This window comes from Rhinoraja longicauda, chromosome 6, assembly GCF_053455715.1.
Source record: "Rhinoraja longicauda isolate Sanriku21f chromosome 6, sRhiLon1.1, whole genome shotgun sequence".
NCBI lineage: Eukaryota > Metazoa > Chordata > Chondrichthyes > Rajiformes > Arhynchobatidae > Rhinoraja > Rhinoraja longicauda.
This window is the reverse complement of record NC_135958.1, coordinates 44382621-44389861: the sequence shown is the minus strand read 5'-3', so window position 1 is coordinate 44389861 and position 7241 is coordinate 44382621.

Below are 7241 nucleotides of genomic sequence, written 5' to 3'. Positions count from 1 at the left end.
AAAGGGGAGGTCCCCCTCCCTCCCCCCTTCCCCCCTCCCCTCCCCCTCCCTCCCACCCACCCCCCTCTCCCTCCCCCCCTCCCCCCTCCCCTCCCCCCCTCCCTCCCCTCCCTCCCCCTCCCCCCCTCCCTCCCCATCCCCTCCTCCCTCCACACCTCCCTCCTCCCTCCCTCCCCCTTCCCTCCCTCCCCTCCTCCCGGTTACAATGGAAACCCTACGAGGACGGGCCCAATGGGGAAAGAGGGGTACTGGGAAAGGGGGAGGTCCCCCTTCCTCCCCCCCTCCCCTCCCCCTCCCTCCCCCTCCCTCCCCCACTACCCCCTCCCTCCCCCCTCCCCTCCCCTCCCTCCCTCCCCCTCCCTCCTCTCTACCCCCTCCCTCCCCTCTCCCTCCCCATCCCCCCTTCCCCCCTCCCCTCCCCTCCCTCCCCCTCCCCTCCTCCCTCCCTCCCCCTTCCCTCCCCCCACCCTCCCCCTTCCCTCCCCCCACCCTCCCCCTTCCCTCCCCCCCACTCCCCTCCCGTTTACAATGGAAACCCTACGAGGACGGGCCCAACGGGCACACTTGTGCTAGTATACTACTAAAACTCAGATCTTGTTTACAAATGTTTTGTATCTGGGTTTGTGTATATATCAGTGATTCCGGCAAAACGGAAAACCGTGGCGCCACGGTTTTTGCACCGCCTTGATCACCAACCTCCCGGCTGACCGGCCGCGATATTTTCATTTAATTTGTTCGTATGTTTTTTAACTTACAGAGGTTTTAAAGCGCTGCCCCCCCCCCTTATTGAAGTTTCTATAGGGGGCGCTGCGGTGCGGATTTAGTCTTCAGCGTGTGATGTCACAATGGACAAGCAGCTGCTATTGGGTGTCTACTCTTTACAAATTTACATTTTTTTATTTTTAACCTTTTTTTTCCAAGGTCTTCAGCGTGTGACGTCACAATGCTTGTGTGAGATGGTTGCTACTTTGTTGCGAAAAGCAACTGATTGTTTTTTAAAGTTGTGTTTTTTATTGCAAGTCACTTAACATACACAGATCAGCATGGGGGTACTGGGAAAAGGGGAGGTCCCCCTTCTCCCCTCAACCCCTTCCTTCCCACTCCTTCCCACCCCCATCCCCACTCCCTCCCCCCCTCCTCCCCAACTCCCTCCCCACCTCCCTCACCCCTCCCCCCTAACTCCCCCCCTCCCTCCTTCCCTCCATCCCTCCCCCCCTCCATCCACCCTTCCATCCCTCTCCCCCTCCTCCCTCCTCCCTTACCCTCCCCCCCACTCCCCTCCCGGTTACAATGGAAACACTACGAGGACGGGCCCAACGGGGAAAGAGGGGTACTGGGAAAAGGGGCGGTCGCCCTCCCTCCCCCTTCCCTCCCCCCTACCCCCCTCCCTCCCCTCTCCCTCCCCCCTCCCCTCCCCCTCCCCCTCCCCTCCTCCCTCCACACCTCCTCCCTCCCTCCCCCTTCCCTCCCTCCCCTCCTCCCGGTTACAATGGAAACCCTACGAGGACTGGCCCAACGGGGAAAGAGGGGTACTGGGAAGAGGGGAGGTCCCCCTCCCTCCCCCTTCCCTCCCCCCTCCCTTCCCCCTCCCCTCCCCCCTCCCTCCCCCTCCCCCTCCCTCCCCTCTCCCTCCCCTTCCCCCCTCCCCTCCCCTCCCCCCTCCCCATCCCCTCCTTCCCCCCTCCCTCCCCCTCCCCCCTCCCCTCTACCCCCCTCCCTCCCCCCTCCACTCCCCTCCCTTCCCCCCTCCCCTCCTCCCTCCCTCCCCCTTCCACACCTCCCTCCTCCCTCCCTCCCCCTTCCCTCCCCCCCACTCCCCTCCCGGTTACAATGGAAACCCTACAAGGACGGGCACAACGGGGAAAGAGGGGTACTGGGAAAAGGGGAGGTCCTCCTCCCTCCCCCCCTTCCCTCTCCCCTTCCCCCCTCCCCCTTCCCCCCTCCCCTCCCTCCCTCCCCCCTCCCCCCTCCCTCCCCTCTCCCTCCCCCCTCCCCTCCCCCCTCCCATCCCACAACGGGTAAAGAGGGGTACTGGGAAAACAGGTGGTCCCCCTCCCCCCTCCCTCCCCCCTCCCTCCCCGCCTCCCGGTTACAATGGAAACCCTACGAGGACGGGCCCAACGGGCCCACTCGGTCTAGTATACTATTAAAACTCAGATGTTGTATATATATATGTATATTCCACTGATCTCTCATCACCATCCCTCCACCCTCCATCCTCAACACATCCCTCCCTCCACCACTCTCTCAATTCACTCAACACCTCACTCCCCCAAACATCACTCTCCAACCCTCCCCCCTTAACTCCCTCACCCCCTCCCGGATACAATGGACGGGCCAAAGGGGAGAGTGTGGGGAGAGTAAGAGTGGGGATGGGGGACGAGAGAATGGGAGAGTGGGGAATGGGCCCAACGGGCCCACTCGGTCTAGTATACTACTAAAATTCAGATCTTGTATGTATATATATTTCACAGATTCCGGCTGATTTCGGCAAAACGGTGAACCGTAGCGCCACGGCTTTTGTACCGCTTTAATCAGCACGCGGTTCGCTGCTGGAAAATGATATTTTAATTTAATTCGGTCGCATATTTTTAAAGTTACAGAGGTTTTAAAGCGCTGCCCCCCCCCCTTATTGAAGTTTCTATAGGGGGCGCTGCGGTGCGGCTGTGCTCAGTACGCATGCGTGGAATCTCCTCACTCTGTGCTCAGCACGCTTGCGCGGCATCTCCTCACTCGCACCAAAAAAATGGACGCCGTTAGCGGCAGCCCGCGATCACCGGCTCACCTCTCCTCTCTCCCTTTGTTTCTCTCCTCTCTCCCACACCCGGGAGAACATCTCCCCGCTATCCCCCCCCCCCCCACACACGGGAGAACATCTCCCCGCTATCCCCCCCCCCCGGGCCTTTAAATGATCCGAACCCCCGCACCCCCCCCCCCGGGCCTTTAACTGATGCTAAGATTTTGTCTGGGGGAGTGAAAATGGGGGGGGGGTCTGAGAATGGGGACTGGGAAGTGGGACAACAGGGGTCGTGCGGAGGGGACTTGGTGGTTGGGGAAAGAGGGGTACTGGGAAAAGGGGAGGTCCATATCCCTCCCCTCTCCCCCTCCCTCCCTCCTCCCCTCCCCCCCTCCCCCGTCCACACCTACCCCCCCATATCTCATCACGCCCCCTCCCCTCCCTCACCCCCTCCATCCTCCACACCTCCCTCCCTCCACCACTCCCTCCCCCTCGATCCCTCCCCCCTCCACACCTCCCTCCCCCAAAACCACCCTCTCCCTCCCTCCACCCTTCACTCCCTCCCCCCTCCCGGTTACAATGGAAACCCTAAGAGGACGGGCCAAAGGGGAGAGTGTGGGGAGAGAAAGAGTGGGGATGGGGAGGAGAGAATGGAAGGTGTGGGGACGGGCCCAACGGGCCCGCTTTGCTAGTCTATCTATATACTAATAAAACTCAGATCTTGTATATATTTTTTTTTTGGGTTTGACCTGAATTATTTGATATATTTATTTGTTCGTAACAGCGATTGCGGCAAAACGGTGAACAGTAGCGTAACGGTTTTCAGACCGCCTTAATCGCCAACCTCCCAAACGACCGGCCGTGATATTTTCATTTGATTTAGTCGCATGTTTTTTAATTTACAGAGGTTTTAAAGCGCTGCCCCACCCCCCTTTTCAGGGGGCCGCTGCGGTGCGGATTTAGTCTTCAGATTGTGATGTCACAATGCCCCTGTGAGATGAGCTCGAGCTGACCCCCCTTCAGCGTGTGATGTCACAGTGGACAAGCAGCTGCTATTGGGTGTCTAATCTTTACTAATTTACATTTTTTTATTTTAAACTTTTTTTTCAAGGTTTTTTTCAAGGTGACGTCACCATGCTTGTGTGAGATGGTTGCTACATTGTTGCAAAAAGCAAATGATTGTTGTTTAAAGTTGTGTTTTTTATTGCAAGTCACTTAACATACACAGATCAGCATGGGGCCCCTATTCCCTCCCTCCCCCCCTTCCCCCCTCAACCCCTTCCTCCCCACTCCTTCCCACCTCCATCCCCACTACCTCCCACCCTCCTCCCCAACTCCCTCCCCACCTCCCTCACCCCTCCCCCCTAACTCCCCCCCCTTCCCTCTACCCTTCCATCCATCTCCCCCTCCCCCCTCCTTCCACCCTCCCTCCCCCCCCTTCTGATTACAATGGAAACCCTACGGGGACGGGCCCAACGGGGAAAGAGGGGTACTGGGAAAAGGGGAGGTCCCCCCTCCCTCCCCCTTCCCCCTCCCTCCCCCTCCCTCCCCCTCCCCCCCCTACCCCACTCCCCCCTACCCCCCTCCCTCCCCTCTCCCTCCCCCTCTCCCCTCCCCTCCCGTCCCCTCCCCTCCTCCCTCCACACCTCCCTCCTCCCTCCACACCTCCCTCCTCCCTCCCTCCCCCCTCCCGGATACAATGGAAACCCTACGAGGACGGGCCCAACGGGGAAAGAGGGGTACTGGGAAAAGGGGATGTCCCCCTCCCTCCCCTTCCCCCCTCCCCTCCCCCCCTCCCTCCCCCCTACCCCTCTCCCTCCCCCCTTCCCCTCCCCCCTCCCTCCCCCCTCCCCTCCCCCTCCCTCCCCTACCCCTCCCCTCCCCCCCTCCCTCCCCCTCCCCTCCTCCCTCCATACCTCCCTCCTCCCTCCCTCCCCCTTCCCCCCCTCCCCTCCTCCCGGTTACAATGGAAACCCTACGAGGACGGGCCCAACGGGGAAAGAGGGGTACTGGGAAAAGGGGAGGTCCCCCTCCCTCCCCCCTTCCCCCATCCCATCCCCCCTCCCTCCCCTCTCCCTCCCCCTCCCCCCTTCCCCCCTTCCCCCCCTCCCCTTCCCCCTCCCTCCCCTCCTCCCTCCACACCTCCCTCCTCCCTCCCTCCCCTTCCCTCCCTCCCATCCTCCCAATGCTTGTGTGAGATGGATGCTACATTGTTTCGAAAAGCACCACTAACAGATCGTAGTGAGAAGCACTATGTGACCGCGAATGTTTCAAAACAAGCACTTAAAAAGCACTTATCATTTTTTTACGTCTTTTTTTTATTGCAAGTTACTTAACATACACAGATCAGCATTGGGCCCCTATGCTCGTGGGCCACCGGGGCAAGTGTTTCGAAAAAAGCACTGAGAGTGTGTCTGGGGGAGAGAGAGAATGGGGGGGTCTGAGAATGGGGACTGGGGAGGGGGACAACAGGGGTCGTTGCGGAGGGGGCTTGGTGGTGGAGGAAAGAGGGGTAATGTGAAAAGGGGAGGTCCCCCTTCACCCCTCAACCCCTTCCTCCCCCTCCTTCCCATCTCCATCCCCACTCCCTCCCCCCCTCCCTCCCCCATCCCTCTCCACCTCCCTCAACCCTCCCCCCTAACTCCCCCCTCCCTCCTTCCCTCCATACCTCCCTCCCCCACTCCCACCCCCCTCCCTCCACCCTTCCATCCCTCTCCCCCTCCCCCCTCCTTCCACCCTTCCTCCCCCCCTCCCGGTTACAATGGAAACCCTACGGGGGCGGGCACAACGGGGAAAGAGGGGTACTGGGAAAAGGGGAGGTCCCCCTCCCTCCCCCTCCCTCCCCCCCTTCCCCCCTCCACTCCACCCTCCCCTCCCCCCCTCCACTCCACCCTCCGCTCCCCCCTCTCTCCCCCTCCCCTCCTCCCTCCACACCTCCCTCCTCCCTCCCTCCCTCTTCCCTCCCTCCCATCCTCGCGGTTACAATGGAAACCCTACGAGGACGGGCCCAACGGGCACACTTGTGCTAGTCTATATACTATTAAAACTCACTTCTTGTTTATAAATGTTTTGTATCTGGGTTTGTGTAGTTATCAGTGATTCCGGCAAAACGGTAAACCGTGGCGCCACGGTTTTTGCACCGCCTTGATCACCAACCTCCCGGCTAACCGTCCGCGATATTTTCATTTAATTTGTTCGTATGTTTTTAAAGTTACAGAGGTTTTAAAGCACTGCCCCCCCCTTATTGAGGTTTCTATAGGGGGCGCTGCGGTGCGGATTTAGTCTTCAGCGTGTGACGTCACAATGGACAAGCAGCTGCTATTGGGTGTCTACTCTTTACAAATTTACATCTTTTTATTTTTAACCTTTTTTTTCAAGGTCTTCAGCTTGTGACGTCACAATGCTTGTGTGAGATGGTTGCAACATTGTAGCGAAAGGCAACTGATTGTTTTTTTGAAGTTGTGTTTTTTATTGCAAGTCATTTAACATACACAGATCAGCATGGGGCCCCTATGCTCGTGGGCCACCGGGGCAAGTGTTTCGAAAAAAGCACTGAGAGTGTGTCTGGGGGGGAGAGAGAATGGGGGGGTCTGAGAATGGGGACTGGGGAGGGGGACAACAGGGGTCGTTGCGGAGGGGGCTTGGTGGTGGAGGAAAGAGGGGTAATGGGAAAAGGGGAGGTCCCCCTTCACCCCTCAACCCCTTCCTCCCCCTCCTTCCCATCTCCATCCCCACTCCCTCCCCCCATCCCTCCCCCATCCCTCTCCACCTCCCTCAACCCTCCCCCCTAACTCCCCCCCTCCCTCCTTCCCTCCATACCTCCCTCCCCCACTCCCACCCCCCTCCCTCCACCCTGCCATCCCTCTCCCCCTCCCCCCTCCTTCCACCCTTCCTCCCCCCCTCCCGGTTACAATGGAAACCCTACGGGGGCGGGCCCAACGGGGAAAGAGGGGTACTGGGAAAAGGGGAGGTCCCCCTCCCTCCCCCCCTTCCCCCCTCCACTCCACCCTCCCCTCCCCCCCTCCACTCCACCCTCCCCTCCCCCCTCCCTCCCCCTCCCCTCCTCCCTCCACACCTCCCTCCTCCCTCCCTCCCTCTTCCCTCCCTCCCATCCTCGCGGTTACAATGGAAACCCTACCGGGCCCAACGGGCACACTTGTGCTAGTCTATATACTATTAAAACTCACTTCTTGTTTATAAATGTTTTGTATCTGGGTTTGTGTAGTTATCAGTGATTCCGGCAAAACGGTAAACCGTGGCGCCACGGTTTTTGCACCGCCTTGATCACCAACCTCCCGGCTAACCGGCCGCGATATTTTCATTTAATTTGTTCGTATGTTTTTAAAGTTACAGAGGTTTTAAAGCACTGCCCCCCCCCCTTATTGAGGTTTCTATAGGGGGCGCTGCGGTGCGGATTTAGTCTTCAGCGTGTGACGTCACAATGGACAAGCAGCTGCTATTGGGTGTCTACTCTTTACAAATTTACATCTTTTTATTTTTAAAC